General features: G+C 36.2%; 2 protein-coding genes across 2 annotated transcripts in view; both read left to right on the top strand.

The window, feature by feature from the left end:
• The window catches only part of LOC126971109 (myotubularin-related protein 9), a 339,153-nt gene that overhangs the window by 239,850 nt on the left and 83,955 nt on the right, over positions 1-15,348 (top strand). The window lies entirely within an intron of this gene.
• Positions 1-15,348, top strand: part of LOC126971118 (heparan-sulfate 6-O-sulfotransferase 2) — a 140,162-nt gene that overhangs the window by 40,859 nt on the left and 83,955 nt on the right. The window lies entirely within an intron of this gene.

Here is a 15,348-nt window from a genome sequence, read left to right as displayed (position 1 = left end):
TTGTTATCTTGGGTGTTTTGTCGAAACAAACTTCAAAGGTTTTCGAAAGATAATTGTTTCATAGTTGTTCCATTGCTTTGATATCTTAGTTGTTGACCGAGTATGCTTCATATACAACTTAATAGTATAGTGTTATTATGATATGTAACGGTGTATAGCTACGTCTATAGTTATGCCATTAAAATATTAATGTCTCTGTATAGTTCTTCCACGTGTCATTTAGTGATCGGAGATCTAGTCTGTTTATAATGATTACAATATTTATACTTATTACTGAGTTAAAAAGAGACGCGTTCTGTTTCTGCTTGATCAGCGGCGATCTTAAAACTATAAAGTACCTCCTAAAGCATAAAAAGTGTTATATCGTAGTGAAAAGTCTAGTGGATCACTTTAATTATATATTTCATTGAATTTTAATTTTAATGCCTAATAAATATTGTAATTAGGTACACTCTGTGACCGTGCTGGAACTGTGTCGTTCGATACATATTGGCTGTTAATTACTTTCTTCACAATATCGTTATTATATATGTAGTACTGCTCGCGAGTTCGATTTAGTGGACATTGTCATGTCAACCTCATTATTGAATACTGTTTTGATACTAGCTTCATGGGCTTAATTTCGATTATTGTCAGTTAAAATTAGTATAGTCAGTATAGTCAGGTTATCTGTCAGTTAAAATCAGTACAGCCTTTTCGGAGTTGAGCCGAAACAACAATTTTTTGCCATATACCTAAACATTTATATGCAATTAATATAAAGTAGGTTTGAACACGAAAAGAACACGTGCCTATTGAACTAATATGATCAACCACTACAACCCAACACTACATCGTTTTTGTTTTAAGATTATAACTTTGTCGTCCTGAGGGTGCAATACTTTACATAAATAGTGGCAAATCAAGACGCTGCCAACCTCTAACGGTTATAATTATTCAAATGTGATAATAAGTTTAGCTGTAAGGAAACATACGAATACACATCAAGATCATAGCCCACTTATTTGTTTCGCTGGAGTCAAGTGAAAAAAGCTTATCGCATCATGTTGACATCTGGCATCCCTCAACCACACGAGGAAGTTCTTGCCTCGCACAGCCACTTTGTGGAATCGATTACGGGCGGTAGTTATCCCGAACCGATACGACTCATGGACCTTCAAGCATAGAACATACTAACGCACATATAAAGTTATTTATCCATAAATACCGACAACGCATCTCTTGACTCCGTCCTGGTTTTGCGGATGTCCTTGGGTAGATGCCTCATCACGTGCGCTTCTTGTCCGATTGCTGTTGTTTTGATTTAACAAATATGTTTTGCTATCGTTATTGCATCATAAATTTGACATTTCAAGTGAATGCATCGTGATAAGCTTTCACCGACGCAATCAGTACTTTTCGTACCGTGCGCATTCCTCAATTGATAACGTCGTGACTTCTGATTTATAACGTAGTGAAAATGAAGTGCACATTATGTCTCAATAATTTATGCGACATGTGAAAAATTTGTTAATGTGATAATCGAACGTACTTAACAACTCTTGGAACATATTGATGAATATATTTTCGATTGTTGTCGACAGAATTGGAGACTTCCTCTTTTTTTATGGAATAGTAGGACAAACGAGCGTACCGGTCACCTGGTGTTAAGTGATCACCGCTACCAAGTTTCTCTTGCAACACCAGAGGAATCACAAGAGCGTTGCCGGCCTTTAAGGAAGGTGTACGCGCTTTTTTTGAAGGTACCCATGTCGTCACACATGTGTCACGAGGAAGCTCATTCTACAGTTTTGTAATACGTGGAAGCTCATTCCACAGTTTTGTAATACGTGGAAGAAAGCTCCTTGAAAACCGCACTGTGGAAGACCGGCACACATCCAGATGGTGGGGATCATATCCTATCTTGTGGCGTGTCTTGCGAAGGTGGAGGAGACTCCTCTGCAGACTATCAATTCTATTTTATGACTGTCTTGTAATTGACTTGAACTTTACAAAGGACTTGAAAACGACCCTGACTCGCCGTTGCAGCGTTACGTACTGATGAATAGAATATACTAGAAATACATTTTTTAACCAAAGGGAGTGACAATAACATAACGTATTCCAACAACACTTGGTAAACGTCATAAATGTACACCAGTTTGTAAAGGGGCTTTGACATGGCGAGAAGTACTGAGAAGATACTCCCAGCTCATCTTTTGAATCATATAACAACTTAGCCTACTTAATTTAATATTATACAATTACTGGAGGCCGTACTATAGTATTCCTTCTTTGTCAAAGCTTTAATATACTTATTGAATTTGTGCTCAGTAAGTCCTAGTATACAACATTTTTTTTTTATGGAATAGCTGAACAAACGAGCGTACGGGTCACCTGTTTTTAAGTGATCACCGCCGCCCACAATCTCTTGCAATACTAGAAGAATCACAGGAGCGTTGCCGGCCTTTAAGGAAGGTGTACGCGCTTTTTTTGAAGGTACCCATCTCGTATCGTCCCGGAAACACCGCCACAAGGAAGTTCATTCCACAGCTTTGTAGTACGTGGAAGAAAGCTCCTTGAAAACAGCACTGTGCAAGACCGCATCACATTCAGATGGTGGGGATGATATCCTAACTTGTGGCGTATCGTGCGATGGTGGAATTCGGCGGCAGGAATCAGGTTAAACAGCTCTTCGGAAAACTCCCCGTGATAAATACGGTAGAAGACACACAATGAAGCGACATCTCTACGCAACGCCAAGTGATCCAGCGTTCACAGAGCACTAGGTCCCCGGCAATTCGAGCTGCTCTACGTTGAACGCGGTCAAATGGATCCAGCTGATACTGGGGTGCGCCAGACCAGAGATGACAGCAATACTCCATGTTTGGCCGGACCTGCGCTTTGTAGAGCGCTAGAATGTGGACCGTCTTGAGTTATTGCCGTGCTCTATTAATGACGCCCAGATTCTTCGAAGCCAATTTGGCTTTGCCCTCCAGATGGCCACGAAATTGACAATCGCTCGAGATTTCGAGACCCAGTATTCCGATACTAGGCGAGGCTTTAAGGGAAGTGCTGTCGAAGAGCGGTGATACGACAAATGGGGTTTTTTTTAGATATTATTGAAATCCTTGGCTGATGAAACCTCGGACAAAGAAGTGATAGGCCTTCCTTGTTTCTTTGAGACTTACGGAATTCAAATAAAAATCTAACATATAATTTTAAGAATGTCCTGTAAGCAAGATGTATAATCAAACATATCTGCAGCAAGCACTATCAGCCACCAGTGCTGTTATTTATATAAATTAATATAATATGCATGAAATTGGACGTTACTTATTACCAGTGGGAGGCGTATTTGTACAGGATACCGGCTAGTTTGTGGGTACCACAACGTCGCCTATTTCTGTCGTGATGCAGTAATGTGTAAGTATTATTGTGTATCGGTCTGAAGGGCGTCCTAGCTAGTGAAATTACTAGGCAGATGAGACTTAAGATCCTGAGACTTAATCTCAAGGTGACGAGCGCAATTGTATTGCCGCTCACAATTATTGGGTTTTTGAAGAATCCTGAGCGGAACTGCATTGTAATGGGCAGGGTGTATAAATAACCATCATCTAAACGTCCTACTCGCCTCGTCTCTTGTTGTCATAAAAAATACTTATGAGTAGGTACAAGTATTTCAACGTGCAATAGATTTAGGTTGGTTCACACCACACTTTGTTTAGAAGGAGCTGTATAACCGGCACGAGTTTATGGCGCATGTTTTCAACCGCAGTGTAAATATTTTATTTAACATTTGCCAGTTTCGCCCGCCGACATTATGTGGGTCGGTGTTTTAAACTCGGCACGGGGGCGAACTCTAAATAAGTGTTAAGCGTTACTGTAGCCACAATCGGAAAGTTTTCGCGACCGTCAGTAAAATATTTCTGTGCTCGTTTTGGAATTCGTTTTACGTTTCCGGAGGTTTTGTTATTTAAATTACTGTTATTATCATTGATAAATGCGTTAAGTTTTCGGATTATTTTTTCGCCGTTATATTACCCACTTGTAATTTTTTGTACAGTGTTGTAGGTGTAGATATAAACATTTCCTTAAAAACTTTCCTTACGTATCGTTATTTTAAAATAAATAATACTCGTAGTACTGCTACAATTTTTTTGTTGGACAATATAGTATGGAAGTTTACGGCATTGTATTGGGTGTTGGGATATAGGTCTATACTTACAATACTCAGGAATTCTTAAACATATTGTGACCCAAGGAAAAAATACCGATTTTGTGAGATAAAATCACGAGTCTAACAAGACGTTCATCTAATAATAGTTATATGCCCTGTTCAGGTGACCCGTACGCTCGTTTGTCCTTCTCTTTCATAAAAAAAAATCGCTAGCTCGTTAACTAGCCCAGTATCATCTAGCCATAAGATTAGCCCAGCATACTGTGGAAAGAAACCACCAACTAGCAAACTTTATAAAGCTATCACAGATATATTAACTTAGGGTATTTCGATTCAATTCTATATTTCCAGTCCACATACATATTGCATCTTAGGTGACCTGCGCAGAACCACACAAGACCTCTATCCTATTATCCTCCTTATATATATAAGACCCTATTATCCCCTATATAATCTACAATACTATAGTAAGCCCTCTTTGTCGAAGAATCTTTATTATATTTCTATAACTTGTGCTCATTAAGTCCTAGTGTACTGTCTGGTATTTTATTGTAAAATTGAATACCAAGTCCTATAATGAAGGAGCCCTTAACTCTAGCTAACTTATTAAATGGCACGTCCAGTTTATTCTTTCTTATTGAATTGTATGAATTTAAATTCAAATAAGCTTCGGCTTGAGTTATTCACGCGCGGAAAATTGAGAATGAATTGAATATTATCTCGAATTTTCTCCCCGTTCCCACAGCGTGCACCGAGACGACGAGAATTCTTCGACGATACACATTGTTGGGTGTTTCGTCGGCCAGTACCGATGTCATGCAAATTTCATGCGGGAATAAGTAACTGGCCTCTATTGCTGTTCACAAGAAATATAAGCATATGAATTTTAATACAGTTTTCATGTGCGAGACACGTATGGGTACTCTTCTAGCTAAAATATTAACAATGAATGCCGTCTAGCGTCCCGTCGCGCTTTTTGTTGTATTTTTTACCCTCCTGCATCGTTAAAATGCTACTGGAATAACTTTGAGAGTTGAAAGGATGTGTCTATTAAAATGCATGTGTTATTGTGAAGGTAATGCGTTGAAATACGTTTAAGCTTTTGGAAATAATGGCTAGGGTACTCACAGTTCAAATAGAAAGCGGATTTTATTGAGACTGTCTGGCGATTGTCCTCACACGTATATCGGGATTATGGTTCTAAAAGCTTCTCTTTATTTTGTTGAACGAAACCTTTTAGAACGGGAGTGATCTAAAGAGGTATTTGACCTGATTCCTGCCGCGGAAATCCATCGCACTTCACAGCAGATACATGGTGTAATAATTCATTTTTTACTTTTGCATTTACAATGTATGTCATCTATAAATACATATCGATATATATATATCTCAACAGCTTATACTGAGGAAGTCATATTTTTGGGCTGAATTTTGACTTTTTTAAATTATCACTTAATTAAATAATTAACACACATCTTAAAAGCCATCGATGCTCTTGCTGTTGCAAGAGTGTGAATTATAGTGATCACTAACCATCAGGCTGTGGAGGATAAGCTATCATAACTTTCAAATATCGAATAAAGCATGTTTTAAAATATTTTGAATTTCGTACTAAGGAGTGCCTTAAGTCTGTGCTGTTTTTCGCTGGCAAGATTCCTTGTTTGTTCTACATGCTCACTAAAATGGTACTACTGCTTGTGGCGGCTTTGTGTGCCTCCCCTCAAATATGTGCGATGGGAACGATAGCTGGTCCATATAATGCGTCAACTCGTGAACGAGTGCTGCTCGTGGTGCCAGGTCGAACTGTTAAAGTTAACAAATCATTGTATTTGTTTGATGCGATTATTAATTTTGACAGTAATCACGACCATCATGTTCACGAACCATCCCCCCTTACACAAACAATGAGTTCAAGCTCTAATGGTTGATACATCCAACATACGATATTTTATATTTATACAGTTGATTTTTCAAATCTCTTTATGAAATATATGATATTAATAACGCTTTTCAATTTTGACGAAGATGCCTCGTGGAGTGGCGAAGTAATATTTGGTAAAGCTTAGCGGAATTAATGCTAAAGATTCAATTGTTCAGCAAAATAACTGATACTACTAGTTTTCTGTAAAAATGATGCCAATCGTTCGCGTGATTGTGTGACTTCCATTGATTTCATGATTTTCAACCAAAGAGTGAGACCATAGATTAGATAACCCGCACCCAAAACAGAGCCTTGGAGGTATTATTTATGGCAGTTGATAAATTCACTAAAAGTTGTAAACGTTGTAAATCTGTCGGCACAGATTCTGGTGGTTGATAACGAGTGCCTCGGACACGTGTAGTGTTTTAAATACAAAGATCCCCATTGTTATCTCACCCACGCTGTTGTACAAAAACTGTTTTACAATCGGATCGGGTGCTGTGTTTGTGTTGATAGCGTTGCATCCGCCTTCGATGATGTTCTTCTTTGTCGAGGTTTTATAATGCTGTAATAAATAATAATTATTGATAATAAGATATGGGCGCCGGTGTTATTAATGCCACACATTGACTTCAATACTCAACTAGACTCACAATCACGCTCAAAAATTGTCTAAAAACAACACTCTGCCAACGCGTCTATTGGCCAGAGTTTTCGTTCATTTGTGTTTCGACCGCGCTTTGAATACAACGCCACGCAATCACATAGTGTTCAGTGAGTACTTTCCAAATAACAGCATATCCAAACTTAAAAAGGATGGAGAGTCGTATTTCAGGTAAGTGTCTCTTTAAATTAACAAAATATGTAACTAACTTTTTGACTATTGACGTTTTAAATCATTTTGTTAAATAAGTAATAACATTTCCATTGCTAAAACAAAATACACTCCCGACGAATTCACCATAATGAATGAGCTTCTTATGAGCGTATACAGTAGACTTTGAACATTGTTGCCACGAAATAAGGTTTGAAGGACGTATGATAATTGTTAATGTTATCTGTTTAAGTTGATGAGTACGTATACAACGCCGATCGAACATTTTTGACGACGTTTTAGTAAACGATTAAGAGTCTAGGTGTTTATAGTACGACAATGGCGGCGTCGTATTGTTTCGAAGAGCGTATCACTTTCCATCAGGTGTTTACCTGATGACGAGACGACCAAGAAGTTTTTCTTGGTCTCGTCACTTTTTCTCATAGAAAAAGATCATATAGACACAGTTAACAGCTCGATACACCATCAAGATTAATGTTGTTGGTATTTCGGAATAGATGAATATATTTTGACTTGTCTACTCCATACACTTGACCAAATTGCTCATCTGCCTTCTCTGGTTTGAAAAATATAAGAAAATGATTTGAATCGATAAAATTGAAACAAAGAAAGTCGCTCAAATAATAAATTAACGCCTGCGCGAGAATTTAAACAAATAGTTCAAGCTGTGTTTGTTTTAAATGTTCACAGGCAACTTATATGAGGTACCCTATCTATTTAACTTTCTGGAAGGCATTTTAAATATTGCTGAAATTAGTTTTAAAATAGAATTAATAGTTTTGAATTTATCTACATTCATTAAAATCTGTTATTTTCTTTTTAGTTACTTTGTTATAAATGTAAACATGTACTTAATATTTTTGAACGGGAATTATTTTTGACAGGGTTTCGCTAGATTAGCATAGAAAATCTTAAATTTAAAAAGTATAACATTCGAATATCCGTTTCCGTTCTCCCTAATGTTACTTATTTATCATACCACACAAACTCGAATTGAGATGGTGACATACTGACATCTAAGTGAAGGCATACACTGCAATAATCACTAAAAAATGGAAGACATATTTGAAAAAATGATGTGATGTCGTCTCCATTGCAACGCGCGATTGTAAAAACAGCCAGTTTATATTAAAATTACGATAAGTTCAACTTCATACCCATTTTTTTTATTCCTAAACACATTGAAACAAAATGGTCGGTCAATATGCCTCAATGCCGACGTAGAACTTTTAAAGCCTGTAATATGCTGATGTTCCAAAATAAATTCCGTTGCAAATATATTTTCATCAGTAGGACCTTCAGCGTAGACAAACTCTGTATATACCTCCTGTCACAAAATAACGTTAAAAAACCAATAAAAATTCTTCCGTTTTATTTTATAAGTTCTTATATACCTTGAACTCTATTTACAAAAATAAATATACTTACAGTGCCATCAGAATATAGCTATTTATATATATATATATATATAATAGGAAAAATATGCACAAATAATATGTTTAAAAGTGTGAACTGCATTACTTTAGCATCAGACATAATCATAAGATTGTTATACCCAGTTTTAGAACGACTAAGGCAAATCGGTCATTTTTGGGAAATTGTGTTAGATTCTATAAGACACTACCCACGACCATAACGGAATTGCCTGACAAAACATTCAAGACATACCTACCTAGAAACTGTTTTAATGGCTTGGAGTTATTATAATATTAAGGACGAAGAAGTTCGTACGGTTCCTTTCATATCGAGTTTCTGCGACACCGTAACATCCACTACCTACTGACGTATTTTTTTTTATTTTTTATTTTATGGAATAGGAGGACAAATGAGCGTACGGGTCACCTGGTGTTAAGTTATCACCGCCGCCCACATTCTCTTGCAACACCAGAGGAATCACAAGAGCGTTGCGGGCCTTTAAGGAAGGTGTACGCGCTTTTTTTGAAGGTACCCATGTCGTATCATCCCGGAAACACCGCACAAGGAAGCTCATTCCACAGCTTAGTAGTACGAGGAAGAAAGCTCCTTGAAAACCGCACTGTGGAGGACCACCACACATCCAGATGGTGGGGATGATATCCTAATTTGTTGCGTGTCGTGCGAAGGTGGAATTCGGCGGCAGGAATATCTTTAATTACTTATGTAATTTACTTTTTTATGCTTTTTCGCACTTATTTTCGTAAACATGTTATTACTATTTACAAATGCTTTGACAAGTTTACGTAAATAAAAAAAATACTAGACTATAAGATGCAAGCAACACGCTCCGCCGTAGACGACTGACATAAACATGATATATAAAGATTTAAATAGCCCATTGTTGATATTAAAGTAACATTTAAAATATAATTGAATAAAGTAACAATACATCGGTGTATGGCGCGGTGCAAACCAATTAGCCCACGGCCGCAAGTCGCATCGTGTCCCTTCTAATCCCGCCCAGTCTCATGAAGATTTCATTTCCGACAAAGGATAAACGTTTTCCCACACCAGACCCGGACTTTAATTTTCTGCCTTACCTTCGTATTCACGTATACAACCCACTTAATGCTGTTGTGTTTTGTTTCTTAACAAAACAACATTCTCTATCCGGCCCATTGTAATTTCACGGAATTGTTACACAACCTCAAATATAATTTTGCGTTGTGCCTACCCGTGTTCGAGCACTCTCTTAATGTTATTTAATGGCGACCTCCTGTTATTGTTGTGTACATGTGCTTTTTATTGTTATTTGCTTGTTATTTGAGGGGAGCTTGAATAGATGGAGCTTTTATCGGGTTGGGTTCTAGGACTCCGGAAGTATAATGAAAAAGAGGAAGTGTTATTAGGTTGTCTTTGTTCCTCAGTGGTAGGCATCACAGCTTCTAAATTTAGCGAATTTAGTTCGCACTCCGCAGTTAAAACATTTCCAATGATTGAACAGAAATATTTTTGTCTAAGCGCTGCCAACGTTTGGGAAACAAAAGGCGTGTTGAAAAAGATGAAACAGCACATGAAATTGTCATAGTTTTTATTGTTGCTCTTTTAATATGTACAACTTTAATAATATTGTACTTTAGTAATTGCAAGATTATCATAATCGGAATGTCCAATATATTATAACTTAAAGTACTTTATTATAATTTATACTTAAAGTATTTTCTAAACGATTAAACTTCGATAATTTATACGTCTAGATAGAGCCTTGTTGTTAAACAGCCCATAATAACAGGCCAGGTTTATTACTTTAGTGTGCATGGCAACTACTTCTTTAACTGATTTTTTAGGCACTTTGTTTAAGTGCAACGCACGCAGCGTTGCTTATATATATGACTTCAAAATTCAAATTAACATTATCTGGAAACATCAAATTTGGTAGTAATTTTAACAGCAAAATATAAATTATTCTGTTTAGGAATTTCTTCTAAAACAAATTCATTAACGTAATTGTTTTTTTTTGTCAAAATCACTATCAGGGATTTTGCTCGAAGATTTATAAAATGACTATAAATATTATATTATTGACAATCCGCTTGGACATTGTAGTCCTTTAAGATTGATGATTATATAGGTGTTAAATCATACCCTTTACTATTGTTGTCTACACGGAAATATTTTGAAGGTGAATGATATATCTCACTCTTTGTAGCAATCACGCACGAAAGGAATAGTCATATAACTCTCGTGTCAATGTTAAGAGGGAGAATTTTTGTGGCGATTTTCCAATCAAGCATTCTCGACTATTCTCCTTTTCGTTCTTAACCCTAGATTAAAATTATTTTCAAGTAATATCAATATCAACATTAATTGTGTCTCTCTGTTGCTTGTCTGCTTGATATTTTTGGTTTTGTTAGTGCTAGAGTATTTCAAAAAGTGCTTAAAACGGTTTAATTATATAGCCTATTTAGTTTACCAGTAGGTAGGCTTTGTACGGGATGCCGGCTAGATTAGGGGTGCCAAAGCGGCGTCTTTTTCTGCCGTGAAGCAGTAATGTGTAAGCATTATTGTGTTTCGGTCTGAAGGGCGCCGCAGCTACTGAAATTACTGGGCAAATAAAACTTACCTTCTTATGTTTCAAGATGTCGAACGCAATTGTAGTGCCGGATGCTCAGAATGTTTGAATTTTTCAATAATCCTAAGCGGCACTGAATTGTACTGGGCAGGGCGTTTCAATTACCATCAACCGAACGTCTCCTCTTTTCGTCTCTTTTAGTCCTGCAAATAACCCGCAAACCGAACCTAGTATACAAATCCGATAATATTATGCTTAAAAACTAAATAGTGCGACAAACAATATCTTCTTCTCATTCAGGTTCCAAAATTTCGTTACAATTGCTTCATTTCCAGGAACGAAACCTAGATGTTAGAGTTTTCAGTATGAGCTGCAGGTGTCCTTATCGCAATGAACATTATTTCGCCCGAGTTAGCGCGCGTCTGTCAACATATTATCACATTTATAATGTCGACATACGTTTTATTTGTAGCTTCTGCACGATGTTTTTACCAACGAAATTATGTAAAAAAATCCGTTAATATTGCTCGCATTTAGATCCTTTAAAAAGTATTACATAATAGGTACTCAGTTTATATTATAAAAGTTATATTATTTCATTTTAACTTAAATTCATACTATAAAATCAGAAGAATTATATTACAAGTTTAGGATATACAAATACATGTTGGAATCACCAGAGAATTCATTAAGGTTAGTAAACTGTATAGCGTCATAAAGCGGACCATTTAGTACATAAAGTTTAATATTATGAAGCACTGCGGCCATTGTAACATGCATTCTACTCTCGCAAGCAGCACGTCTAATAAGTCTAGTGCTTTATGTGTGCAACTGTCGCTGAAGATATTCATTTATATCTATAACGTAGGTAATATGTATTGTGCTGCCGGCGAGGCAGACATTGCGTTTCGTTATTGATGTAACATCTTTATCTTTGTATATCTTGGCTGGCCTTTTGATGTAACGATAACTATATGTATTACTTATATTGAAGCGTTTGGTCTCTTCAATTTTTTATTAAGTAAGAGGAAGCAAACGGGAAAGAGACATACGTGATGGGCAGTGGTGAGGGATCCGTATCATTCCTACACCACTTAACAACGCATTAAGACATTTTTAATTGAAAAATCCTTGTATAGTTTGTTCTAAAAATCTCGTCTAACAGGGATTCAATCGTATTCACTCGCCTAATCGTGCCGTGCCTGCGTGCCGGGTTAGTTTGTAAGCCCTGCCCACTATGTCACGTCACAAATGCTTCCATGTTTTATATGCGTTCACTGACATAGGACAATTAGATTACGAAAAGACTGACAAAAAATTGATCCCTTGTATTTAATTTGTCCTCTCTATGTATATCATATCAAGCAAACAAACTGCCAGTTATCAATAGAAGCATGCACTCTTTCCATGGGAAAATTCTTCACTGCCAATCGTACGGATTGTTTTAGATCGTTTAGAGCAAGCCGTACTCTCTAAAACTGACCATAAATCATAATTCAGCGGATTAAGATCGGGACTAGACGAAGGACAGTCTTCTATGATGAGCTTTATCACCCGGCGCCGAGTCTTGCTGGAAGGACCATTCTTTGTTATTGAAAATAGTGTTGTTAAGGGGCTTCATTACCTTCTCAAGAATGATACTTTTGTGCCGATTTTTTGATACCTTTTTCACCCCGCCACGGGTCACGGATGACGGAATGAACTATAAAAAAATTAAATAATAATTATTAATCAATGAATATACATATTTACTCTAATGATGTTCATGTAGAAAAAACTGAAACAGCCATAAACTCCTTCATAATGAGCGAATTTTCAGTGTTTTTTGGATTTGAACATTAATAATGCTCCATCTACAAAACCGTTCTCGCTGCCTATATGAGATATTATGAGATGCCTTCCTTTTCTAGTTCGAGCTTTCAAGCCTGTGGTAAGGCACTCTAAGAAGGCTTATTTAGGAGTTTTCATTTGAGCAAACCACGTTTTCGATGTTACGTCACCTGTGGCGTTTGCGAGTAGCATATTTAAAATTTATATATTTTAGGACGATTCTCATCGTGTGATCAAAATCAGGCAGATCAGGATCGGTGTTAACAGTTTGAACTATCTTAAATAATTTTAAATATTTTAAACACGACGAACGTCAGAAACTGAATGAACAAAACAATATTGCGAGCAGTCATACCTGTCACTACCATCAAGATTTTTTATAACATTATTTACGTATTTCTTCTGTAGACGAGCCAAATGTTTAGAGCATCTATCTTTGCACAATAAATTTACATTTTAATTTTTGGATGTATTTTATGCTATATTACAAAGACAAAATGTTGTGCAATATTTAATTATATGTATATAGACTACAACTTTCAACACGAACATTGAAAATAGTTATTATTTGTTGTTGGCAACACCATTGTTTACATTTTTGATCTCGAGTTATATTTCCGACTATAGGATATTCTTTATTCTCATCAGGTTTGCTCAAGTTGTTCTAAATTAATTAAGAATTTGTGTCACTTATACAGCTTCTAAGCCTATGGATTGATAAAGCAGTACTTATTAAATATTCATTTCGCAATTGGTAGCTCCAAGAAAGTTAAAAACTCTATTTCCTTTACAACAACTAACGGGTGAACTTTTCTTCACATGGCTGTTTCGTAAAATCACCTTATAAAATCACATGGCAGAAGTCTGAGTCTACTATACTCTTATGTAATGTAATGAATAAATATTATGTATATTCCACGGATAAAAATAGTAAAATCCTATTCCAATTTCATAAGAAAACCCAAAAAGGCTTTAGACATCACTTAGTATAATAAGAACTCAAAAGAGACAACAGTTTGTGTTATTCCTATGATAAAAATCTGTAGTTTTGATTAAGTGTTGCTAGGCCTGTGTAAAGGGTCTCACATATTGCAATAAATTTGTTACCTGCCACATAAAACACTGTTATCAGCGTAGTGTGTCCGACCCCTGAACATTTCTGGTGTTTTTCTTTCCCGTGAAATATAATTTCCCTTTTTTTTGATCTTATCGATATTATAATAGTGGTATTCTACTTTTTTGCAACTTTCACTGTTTTCTTTTTTTGCGTTGTTCTATTTTTTTTTCGTGTTCTTTCTAATAAAAGATACAGTATTGTACGTCATTGCTATTGTGATAAAATAATTATCTATATAATCTAGTCCCAGGCTGTCGGATCACTTAGATATTCAGCAGTGGAATAGTAGGATTTACGATAGAGCCATTTTCAATAAAACATTTATAGATAATGCCTGAACAGTGGCTGGGCCTTTATTATGAAAGTGTTTATATTTTCCCTTAAAGTTATTTTCTATCTTATGAAGCCTACTAGAATTAGTTACAAGCATTCCCTTATTTCTAGTGTTATAAAAATGAAAATAGCAGCCTTAGAATTGCAAGGACTGGCAGTGAACTGAAACAAACATTAAAAGCGAAATGAAATTCAAACTTTAATTTAAAATCAGTTTCTGGTATTCAGGCATTCAAAAATATCATAGCTTCCTTCGTCCGATTGTCCGCGGCGGAAGTTCGTTCCTCGTGGAACGTAACTGATTTCAGTAGTAATTTCCGCGCACGGAACTCCGCCTGAGGTACAGCTGCTCGCTGGGGAAATGAAGTTGCTTTGAATTTTAAATCTCCAGTGTGTGATTGGCTTTTGTGATTTAATGCTCCGAGAATATTTTAGACGCGATTTATGCACTGCCATTTGTATATTAACTCGTGTGTACAATTGATGTGTTTACAATTTAGTTATGATGGGTACATTATGATATTTCATATTGCTCGAGTTTTAGTCCATTTTTAGTTGAGGATTGCATTGAATAACTTGGCACTTAAATGTGAACGCAACTTTTTACAAAAAATATGATAAAATCATATGGAAAGAAAATAAACGATTCGCGAAGTTCAAAGATTGTATTTGATTATAACTGCAGTTAAAAAACTGGGATTTTATACGTCTAGGTAGAGCCTCTTGCTGCTAGACTACCGATGATAACAGGCCAGGTTTATTACTTTAGTGTGCGTGGCAAGCTACGTCTTACACTCGCGATTTGTATGTCACTTTGTGTTAGTGTGCGTGCATTGCTCAAAATAAAGGTTGACTGTCAACTCTATTGTTTTCGACGTTTTCACGCTTTCACACAACAGATTATGAGTTGTGTCTTACGTCACGGGTGCAGCGTGTACCAAAATGCAAACCTCATTCAACAATAAGACTGCTGTATCCCCGAAGAACAGACGCTTATGTTTTTTGTACAAACTGCATTTTTGTTATTTGTACTTTTGTAGTGTTCCAAGTACAAATTAATTGAATGAAATTCAGTACAATATTTTTCACTGTTATTTAGACTTTGAATGACCAACTTAAAGTCGATATTACTTTTTTTTAATTGATTTATTCAAGTTGTCTTTAT

Source organism: Leptidea sinapis, chromosome 23 (genome assembly GCF_905404315.1).
Source record: "Leptidea sinapis chromosome 23, ilLepSina1.1, whole genome shotgun sequence".
NCBI classification, from domain to species: Eukaryota; Metazoa; Arthropoda; class Insecta; order Lepidoptera; family Pieridae; genus Leptidea; species Leptidea sinapis.
This window is presented reverse-complemented; position numbering and strand designations above follow the sequence as displayed.